We start from the raw sequence: 10,592 nt of genomic DNA, 5'->3' as shown, positions 1-10,592 counted from the left end.
GGGGGGGTCCGCTGGTCCTAGCACCTCTTTTTTTACCAGGTCAGTCAAAATCCCCAAAAGGGCAGCTGGAACACTATGGGAAAGCCTCGAACTTCGTCCAGCGTTGTGATAATCAATAACATGTTCCCATACAGACGTCTCACGGCTCATCAGCTCAATAACTGTCACTCGCGGTCCCACGCTCAGCTCAGTCGCGCAAACTTACTCAGCAGTCGTGAAGTGACAGGCCAACACTGAATGAATGTCAGTTTGTGAAATTAGTTTGAATCTTCACTGAAGCATTGTGGGAAGTTTGGTTCGTAAAAAGACATCAGCTGTGTTTTGAATGGAATGCAAGCATACTGCATACCGCAACAATAGCATGTTTAATGCAACATAGGCCCACTGGAAAAACTAAAAAAACATACTTATACACACAATTTACTATTAACATTAAAACACCAACAACTTTTATTGCTGTTCACACAAATTATGATCAGAGGGGTAGATTATCAATGAATAAAGGCTTATTTTTGTATGGGTCCTTGCACAATAATATGTTATGACTACAAAACTTTACCCTAGTGCATGAGTTGTGAATGAATACATTTTGATATTTACGTCATATAAACAGATGTTTGGGAGGAGCATGTTCAGCTAATCAGGGGGCGTGTCCCCACCACTTTTAATATCAGGTAAATTCGTCCCCCGCACTTTTTCGGCCAAATGTGTTTGCATAGAGGTTTTCAAGAGCCGGTGTGAATAAATATATATTTAAATTCAGAGAGACAGGATTTAAAGAAGTCTCTTCTGTTCACCAAGCCTTCATTTATTTGATCCGAAGTACAGCAAAACAGTAACATTTTGAAATACTTTTACTAGACTATTTAAAATAACTGTTTTCTATTTGAATATATTTTAAAATGTAATTTATTGTGATTTCAAAGCAAAATTTTTAACATCGTTACTCCAGTCACACGATCCTTCAGAAATCATTCTGATATTCTGATTTGCTGCTCAAAAAACATTTAATATTATTATGATGTTGAAAACAGCGGAGTATAATTTTTTCAGGTATCTTTGATGAATAGAAAGTTCAGAAGAACCGCATTTATCTGAAATAGACTGAAATAGACTGAAATTTATCTTTTGTAACATTATAAATGTCTTTATCATCACTTTTGATCAATTTAAAGTAGGGCTGGGCGATATGGCCAAAAAAATTATCACGATAATTTTATCACGAAAAAATTATCACGATAATTTTTTGCTCAAAAATGACCAAAGAGTTTCTATATTTTTTCTATTTAAAACTTCTTCTGTAGTCACATCGTGTACTAAGACTGACGGAAAATGAAAAGTTGCGATTTTCTAGGCCGATATGGCTAGGAACTATACTCTCATTCCGGCGTAATAATCAAGGAACTTTGCTGCCGTACCATGGGTGCAGCAGGCGCAATGATATTACTAATAGTATATAATATATAGAATGCTATATAATTTTTAGCTTTTTCAAAGTAATTACCTATTCAAAAGAAGTAGCTACTCGGAGAGCATGCGATTTCGGACGCAGCCCAAAAGTTCTACTTTGATTTAGTTGTTCAAAATCTAGTTGAGCACATTGCATCATGAGATACAGTGTTCTTCTCATTTTGTATACTGCACATTTTAGGGAATTCAGTACAAAATTTGGTAAGAAAATATATTGAATTGCACATTGCACTTTAGTAGTGTTTTACGGTTGAAGGAAATGTCTGTAATTTTAACAGAAACTCTAGTGGTCATTTTCTGCCAGGACATAATCTGTTTTCCTATGGATTTTTTTTCTTACATTGTAAAACATCAGGGTATTTAATGTAGGCTACATAGAAAATATACATGCTGTTTACGCAAAAAAAAGTCACATTTAAAAAAATGATTTTTCAAAGTAAAGACTGTTGGAGCATGTTTTACAAGAAAATACTGTTTCTGTTTTCCAAAATTTCGCATTTAATGTAATGTGTTACCAATACTTACTATTACTTCGGAATTGTTTATGAAATTGACTAGTAATTTCTGAGTGAAACGTTTCTACATTTTTTCCAGTTTATGGTAGTATGCCATTTTGAACCACTTTCTGAAGCTCAAAAAAGTTTGAGTCTGACTAATAATACCACCAGCACTACTGTGAAAGTGAAATGCATTTCAATTATTTACTGTCTTTGTGGCTGACAATAATGCAAAAAGACACATCTTAAGGAAGGAGAGCTACAGGGGATGTGTTGATGGTATAGATAAATTGACTGATAATCAGACCATTGGGCAGCTCATATGTTCCCATTAGGCCAATACTGCAGGATGACCAAAGCACTTAGATGAAATTGCCTCTGTAAATCTATAGCAGTTGCAGTGATTTTGTTCCATCAGTAGAGTGGGATTCAGTGACACCTTTTTAAGCACACGCTTTGCTTAACACACTTCTGCAAACCATTGCTTTTTCATATTGAAGTAATAGTGCTGAATGGAGACCCACCAAACGAGGTTCCCATATAACACTTGATGAACACAGCTGGTCTGTCTCCAGGCGCCATATTTTATAAGAGGCCTTGACCCATTTTATTTTATTTTTCTATATTATCATTATTTTTAAAAATATGTTAAGGCATAATTCTATTGGTATAGTGACACTTCAATACTTATAAAAATAAAAAAATAAAATAAAAAAAATTCTCTTATTTACTCATACTCGTGTCATTTCTAACCCCACATGCAACTATTTTTTACCCAGTTTCAATAACCAAAATTCCCCAAAAGCGCAATAAATTTACTGTAAATGTGTTCCATACAACTCATGTGCTATATTCAAAGTCTTCTGAACTCGTATGATAGCTTTATATAAGAAACAGTCAAATTTAAGTCATTATTCGTTGTCAGTCTTAGACTTCAATAACATCAAATGCCGTTGGCTGAGTGTTTTCTAACCAAACATCGCAACATCAGCATCCACACTGCACCACCACAGCCCACTCTGTTGTTGTGTGGAAAAAAAACAGCATACAAGTTTGAGATGACATGAGGGTAAGTAAATAAAAAAATGTTTGTGTGTGTTTAAAAAAAAAAAAAAAAAGTTAAATTAATTTTAAAAGAAATAGCTAAAAATTTTAATTCGGTCATCCTTTATTTACGGTCATGTTGTTTTAATGCTGTATGACTTTCTGTCTTCCCTGCACGTTAAAAAATGCTGGGTTAAAAACAACCCATGGGTTAAATATGGACAAACTCATCGATTGGGTTGTTTTGACCCCTTATGGGTAGTTTTATTTAACTTAACTATTGCTTAAAAATGATTATATTTCTTGCTTAAAATGAACCCAAAATAAGGTTGAAAATTAACATGTATTAGTACACTCTAAAAAATGCTGGGTTAAATACAACCCAGCCCTGGGTAAAATAGGGACAAACCCAGCAATTGGGTTGTTTTGACCCAGAGGTTGGGTTACTACCAAGAAGGTTGGGTTAAACATTTAACCCAACTGCTGGGTCAAAACAACCCATTTGCTGGGTTTGTCCCTATTTTACCCAGCACTGGGTTGTATTTAACCCAGCATTTTTTAGAGTGTATGTTCAATAAACGAACATTTATTAAGTTGAAAAAATTATTAAATAATATTTATTTTTTAAATTGCTTATTAATAAATGTTCACCTTTTGATTATTGCTGACGCCTCTAGTGATTATGTGTCTGATTTTGAATTTTTAAGCTAGCCATAATTTTTAAACAATAGTTGAGTTAACTACCCAGAAGGTTGGGTTAAATATTTAACCCAACCGCTGGGTCAAAACAATCCAGTCACTAGGTTTGTCTATACTTTATCCAGCGCTGGGTTGTATTTAGGAGTGAGGTATACACAAAATAAATATTCCTAATAGCTTTGTGTGTGAGAAATATACTATATAAGAACATGTTTCAATTCACTCCTTTTCCAAATCTCATTCACATTTGCATAAGATTAAATGTGCAAACTCATATTCAGTAACACCAAATTCTTTCTTGAACACAAAGTCCTATATTTGAATAAGCATAAATGAGATTTAAATTAGACAAAATTAAACATTCTATTTGAAATTGAAATGTTAGGGCTTTTGTAAATGTAAATGGATCTATTTTGTAAATGCATATTATTGCATACAATTCATGTGTCCATTTGTTTTTTTTTGTTTTTTTTTTAAATGTTTTGACCTCATAATGTTTAATCAGATAATCATAATTGACCATTCGCCGGGAGTTTGATTGTCAGTCGATCTGACCAGTCATAATGCCAACTCCACAAACCAGCCAGGAGAGTAGGCCTTGATTAACAATGGTGGACTTGAACTTGAAAAATTGCATCTTTCCGCGGTTAAAACAAGATACCTTCTGATGTTCATTCATGTTTATTTTGTGCTATAACTAGTAAAGAGGAAAAGATGATCGGTTCACATGCCGCTTGAACTGAGGTGCTACAGCGAACTGTAATGACACATTAAAGAGCCACAAAACTGTATTTATTTTTTGAATTTCTTAAAAATGACAAAATTTGAAAGCTGAGACTTTGTTTTGTGCCTAAAGTAACCCGCACTGTCTTGTCTGTTGGCATGTTGTCGGTTTCCTCTTTGCTCCGCGCTGTATTTTTCACTGCGTGAGAACATGATGTGTGGCGTGAGAGCGGCATGGCTTGTCAGACAACAGTAACTAAGGGGGGCGGGTCTTTGCGGAGGGTCAGTTGGACCACTAATCTGTTACACTCAGATGTACGTCACAATGTGGAAGAAAATCTGTCGCTACTTCCATTTCATTGTCTCGCTTTTCAGACCGATGAGCTTTGTAAAAATCGACGCGTTTCAGAAAGGCGGGGCATAGAGGAGAAACAATAATGTACAGTGTGTGGAAAATAATGTGTTTTTTGAACCTTAAACCGCATAAACACATTTCATTACACCAAATACACAACATAATGTTCTTTTTAGCAACATCATATGATCCCTTTAAGATCTACAACAAAGAGACAAATGTTTAATGAATAACACATGAAAGGATAGATCACTCAAAAATTATAATTCTGTCTCTCATGTTCCTCCAAATCAATCATTTTTATTTTGTGTGAACTTTAAATGTCTGTTTTAATGATGTTTTTTTGTCACGTGTGAAGTGCGACAGCTCTTTGAGTCACCGTCAGGAACAGAGCAGCTTGAACATTTTTCAAAACGTCTTGTTTCTTGTTCTTCACAAGAGTGAAAGGTTTTAAATGACATAATGGTGAATAATCTTCATTTTCAGAATTTGAATTGTTCCTTTAACTTCCAACAGTAACTACAGACAGGTTTTGCTTCTGTGAACAACATAAGCACAGACTGTAGTGCCATTTGCCTAACGGTGAGAGCAAGTGCACCTGAGGACTCCAAATAGTGCCATATTCTCTATTGCTTTATTACGTTCTCTATGATTTAACAGCTGGCAAATGGTATTATGGCCTAATTAAGTCCATTCAGTAGTTGCAGCCAGCTTGCTTAAAATAACGTCCAGCGGCGTTAATTTCAAAATAAAAGCACTTCATTGACGGTTCCTTTGAAGTTTTATTTGCACTGCGATTTTTGATTTCTGTGAATGAACTATTAACTCTTGCGAACTGATAAGACAGAACTGAAATCATTTTGAAAAGCCAGTATCTCTTGTTGTTGTGGTGTTTTGTGGTTGTGGATGTGTGTACTTAAAGCACCGTGGCTCTTATGAATTTCCCAGTAGTCTCTTTAACCTAAGTCACCGCTGCTGTCCGTGTTGCCTGGCAACCAGCCAACCACAGTGAAAGAATGTGTGTGCCTTTTTTCCTCTTAGTGAAGGGGGCAACAAGAGAAAGTGTGAGAGAGACTGAGAGACTGTATACAGACCCCCTCCACAGTTTGCCAAATGGGGTGCCGGAAGTTATCAAGAAGCGTCCAGAATGCTGGAAACAAGAGGAGTGCCAGAAATTAATCCAGTGCCACACTTTCTTTGCTGCAACACACTTCATGTCATTAGCTTTAATGATGTCATCAAATATTTAACACTCTAATATTTCAGGGCATGTACGCAATATCCCACATAGGGATTGTGCAATATCTTCAAAATTTACAAGTAAAATATTATTGTCTCTGTGTGCTAAATTTGAATCTTACAACCACATCTTAAAGTTTGTGATATTTCATAATGTTCAAATAATAAATAAAATATAATACATATGAATTACTATAAAATATGATATATTTATATTTTCAGATGTACATTGTTACAAAAAATTATATGTAAAATAGCCTAAATGCTGTTCTTTTGAACTTAATGTTATGAAAATAAAAATATATCCCTGTTTTCACAAAAATATTAAGTTGCACAACTGTTTTTAACATGAATAATAAGAAGAAATGTTTCTTGAGCAGCAAATCAGCATATTAGAATGATTTCTGAAGACTCATGTGACACTGAAGACTGGAGTAATGATGCTGAAAATTCAGCTTTGATCACAGAAATAAACTACATAATACAATATATTCAAATAAAAGACAATTTCACAATATTATTACAAAAACATCTTTTAAAACATCTTACCTACCCCAAATTCTGAATAGTAATGTGTACTGTACATACGGTATGTATGGCTGTTTTAATGTAAGTCTACAGGATTTCATAGGTCTAATAACTTTGAAAAGTAATATTAACATCTCAACAAGCTGCACGATTTGATTTTTACTTCATGTAACACAAGCGATGCAGGACTAAAGTTTACTATTGAAGGTTGGCGTTTTTAAAAACAGAGAGCAATAATACTTGGATTAGTAATGCAGTAAATGAGGAGAACAGCAAACGAGCAACTATATGAACTATTATTCATCTAACCAGTGAAAACATCACTTAGTCTTTCAAATCTGATATAATAAAAATTCAACTTTTCACTAAAAAACCTACTGCGAATCCATTGAGGAATTGATGTTTCTTCTGAAATCACAGATGTCATGAAGATGGTCAATGTAGAAGATATCCCGGGGCTGTTGTACGCATCGTTTTGTTCTATAATATATCCAGTCCAGGCAGATACTCTATACTATTTATAGATTGCACTTATGTGAAGAAAATCTATAACGCAGTTGTGATGGAATAAAGCCAATGGCGTGCAATTAAATATAAACTGTGATAATAACGGCACGAAGAATATTGTTTTATTGGAAACAACACTGAGTCTTTTTAGACGCACATAAATGTGACAACGTCAATTTCAGTCACCCAGATAAAACACACACAAATAGCAAATCTGAAATCTACAGCAATCTTCATGATTTCCAGCAACAAAACATTTCATCATCAGACACAGTCACATTAGGTGTGATTTACAGTGAGAGTTTATTTCTGCATGTTGTGGAATATGTTGGCTGAATTTAGCCTGAGTACAATGTCAATAATGAATGAAAGCAAACAAATTGTCCTTTATGGTAATATATAGCCAGTCGTAATACATAAACGAAACTATAGCTCATAATCCGCTGTAAGCATCTTCTCACAGATGGTCGGAGGTGTACATTGATCCAGACTATCTTGTTTAGAGTATATAGCGCGCTTGAGATGCCTTCATCTGGGGAGGCTTATTTTAGAAATCTCCCTGGCCCATTGTTCCCCTCCTCCTCTTTTCCTCAGAGGACCAGTTTCATTGCCTACCCCGTGGATCTGGACTCCTCTCCCCCACTGCTCCTTTCAGCTTCTGGGCTAAACATTTATCTGTGAATAGGGAAAGCACAGTGCCAAAACAAATCAATGTTTCCCACTGTCCTGATGTGCATGACTTGACAATATCCTGCCCAGCTGGCCCACTGGGCAACTTGAGTTTTGTGTATTTTTCTCCCTGCTAGAGGTTTGTTGCATCTGAGTTTCAAATTTGTTGAGTACCACAATGCGAAGAACAACTTTTTTAAGCCTAGAAATCCAGAACCTAGAAAGCAACAACTTACTGCTGGTTTCAAAAGGTCTTTATTTTTGTGAATTATATTCCAATGGAATTCCAATGTAAACGTCATCATAAGCATAGAATAATGCCAGAAGCACCATGTTGGGTTTCGCAAAGAACCTTTCAGTGAACAGAACCATTTTTTCTTTGTGTGAAGATGTTATAAGATTATGTTATAATCTGAAGAACCTTTTTTTTCCACTATAAAGAACTTTTTGTGCATTGGAAAGATTAAAGGTTCTTCATGGAACCAAAGATATACCAATAAAAAACATTTATTTTTAAGAGTGCACATCCTTAATATTAATATTATTATTAGATTTATTTTTTTTTTCGTTTATGTATGTATGTAGCCTATGTATGCATGTATTTATTTATTTATCGCAGTTTATTAACTAGAATTTATACAATTACATTTCTGCTGTTTTATATGTTCACTGTAAAGAAAATTTGGAGTACGATTATAAAAAAAAATAAAATAAAAAAAAAATAATAATAATAAATAAATAAATACTATTTCAGTCTTTCTACTTCAAAATTCCATGTTTAATTCAGTGTTACTTGCTGTTTCTCCACTATAAAGAAACTTTTGTGCAATGGAAAGATTTTTTGGATGTTAAAGATACTTCATGAAACCAAAGATACCAATAAAGAACATTCATTTTTTTAAGAGTGTACATCCTATTAATTATTATTATTACTATTATTTATTTTTTATTTTTGCAGTTCATTACCTAGAATTTCAATTACATTTCTGCTGTTTCATATCATATCCACTGTAAAAAAAATTGGAGTACGATTAGAAAATAAAATAAAGTAAAATAAAATCAATAATTAAATAAATAAAATACTATCTACTTTCTACTTTTCTATGTTCTACATCAAAATTCCATGTTTAATTCAGTGTTAGTATTCTTTGGATATTAAAGGTTCTTCATGAAACCAAAGATACAAATAAAGAGACATTATTTTAAAGAGTGTACATCCTTTTTTCTATTTATTATTATTAGGCTATATTTATGTATTGCAGTTTATTAACTAGAATTTTACAATTACATTTCTGCTGTTTCACATATATTCACTGTAAAAATTATTTTTGGAGTATGATTTACAAGAAAATACTATTTCAGTCTTTCTACTACAAAATTCCATGTTTAATTCAGTTTTAGTTAGCCTACTTGCTGTTTCTTTGTAATTAATTGTAAGATCTAGCCATTTCTAAGTGCAAACCTTTTTTTAATTGGTGTTTTCATACACTGAGATGTCATCACACAAAGTTATCCAGTGAACTCAACAATGGTGTAGAAGTTAAACCGCTTTTGTTTTGTAGTCAAGACTTGTGTCTATATATAAACTGCCTTTCAAAAATAACCCTACCCTACCTAACATTTGCTCATATGAAAAGTGTCAGCTAGCACAGACTTTCTCTTTAAATCTTCCATTAAGCTATAGCCTACGTAAAAGCCATCAATTAAGTCTAAACGTCAAAGGGGTTCTGTTAATACTCGTATTAAATAAGCATTATTAATGTGGAAAGCGGTTAACCCTCTCAAGTGGATTGACGCTGGTGAAGCGCCTGGCTGTGAAAAGGCGGCGGCGGGAAAGACGCTTTTAGCGCCAAATGAGCAACGGATTGCACGCGGGCGAGACACCCCGCGGAACTGAAGAGGAGGTTAACTCGCTTACTTCACACAGACAGATGAAAGGATAAAATAGTTTCACTTTAAGGGGGAGGAGCAGTGCCCAAGAGGCGGGAGTTAGGCCATGATTTATTAGGAGAAAAAGGACGGCGAGGGGATCCTTCAGCTCGCGCTAGTCACGCTGACGGGATGAGCGCTCGAGCGGGAGTTAATATTAGATGATAGGTTTTGGATATGTTACCTCAGAACTTTGCTTAGATTTGAAGGCTTATTCTTGTAAGTCGGGTGGTAGAAGTAATAAATAATCTTTAACTGCTTTTCTTTCAAGTATCTCACCAGAAACACCTGCTTATCGAATCCATCCTAGAAAAAAATGAAAGTGTTTTCGCGCTTTCTGAGGTGAAACAGTGAGTGTACTAAATATGTTTATATCTGATGTCATAAGAAAACGTTATAGGGTTTTGGATTTTAAGTCAAGCATATACACAATGTATAGGCTAACATTTTTTAAAACCTTTAGAGAAATAGTTATGCATTTAGACTATCTATAACCACAAAACCAGTAACTGATGGATGGTTTATTCACAAATATGAGGGGAAAACATAGACTGAAAAAAATACTAGTGAAGTGAAATGCCACAGTTTTTTTTTTTTCACCCAAAATATGCAGTGATGTCACTGCAGGTAGCCTAAACGTTTTATGATTTATATATAGCCTATATATTTAGTAGGTTACTTAGAGATATTTATAAGTCTTCATGGCAATAACAAGTAAAATTGTGTTTTTGCTAAACTATTAGGCTACAACAGATAGACGATAGCGTTAGTAAAATCATATTTTTTAAGTAGAATAGGCTATACATTAGTTCTCTTTTAGTTCAGCAAAGTCTTTTCAGCAAAAATGTGTTTAAACATGTATAATATTGTTTAATAATAATAATAATAATAATAATAATAATAGCCTAACAATAAATTGTTGTTATTGTTAT

Source organism: Sinocyclocheilus rhinocerous, unplaced genomic scaffold, assembly GCF_001515625.1.
Source record: "Sinocyclocheilus rhinocerous isolate Xijiao unplaced genomic scaffold, SAMN03320098_v1.1 scaffold317, whole genome shotgun sequence".
NCBI lineage: Eukaryota > Metazoa > Chordata > Actinopteri > Cypriniformes > Cyprinidae > Sinocyclocheilus > Sinocyclocheilus rhinocerous.
Note: the sequence above shows the minus strand (reverse complement) of the source record.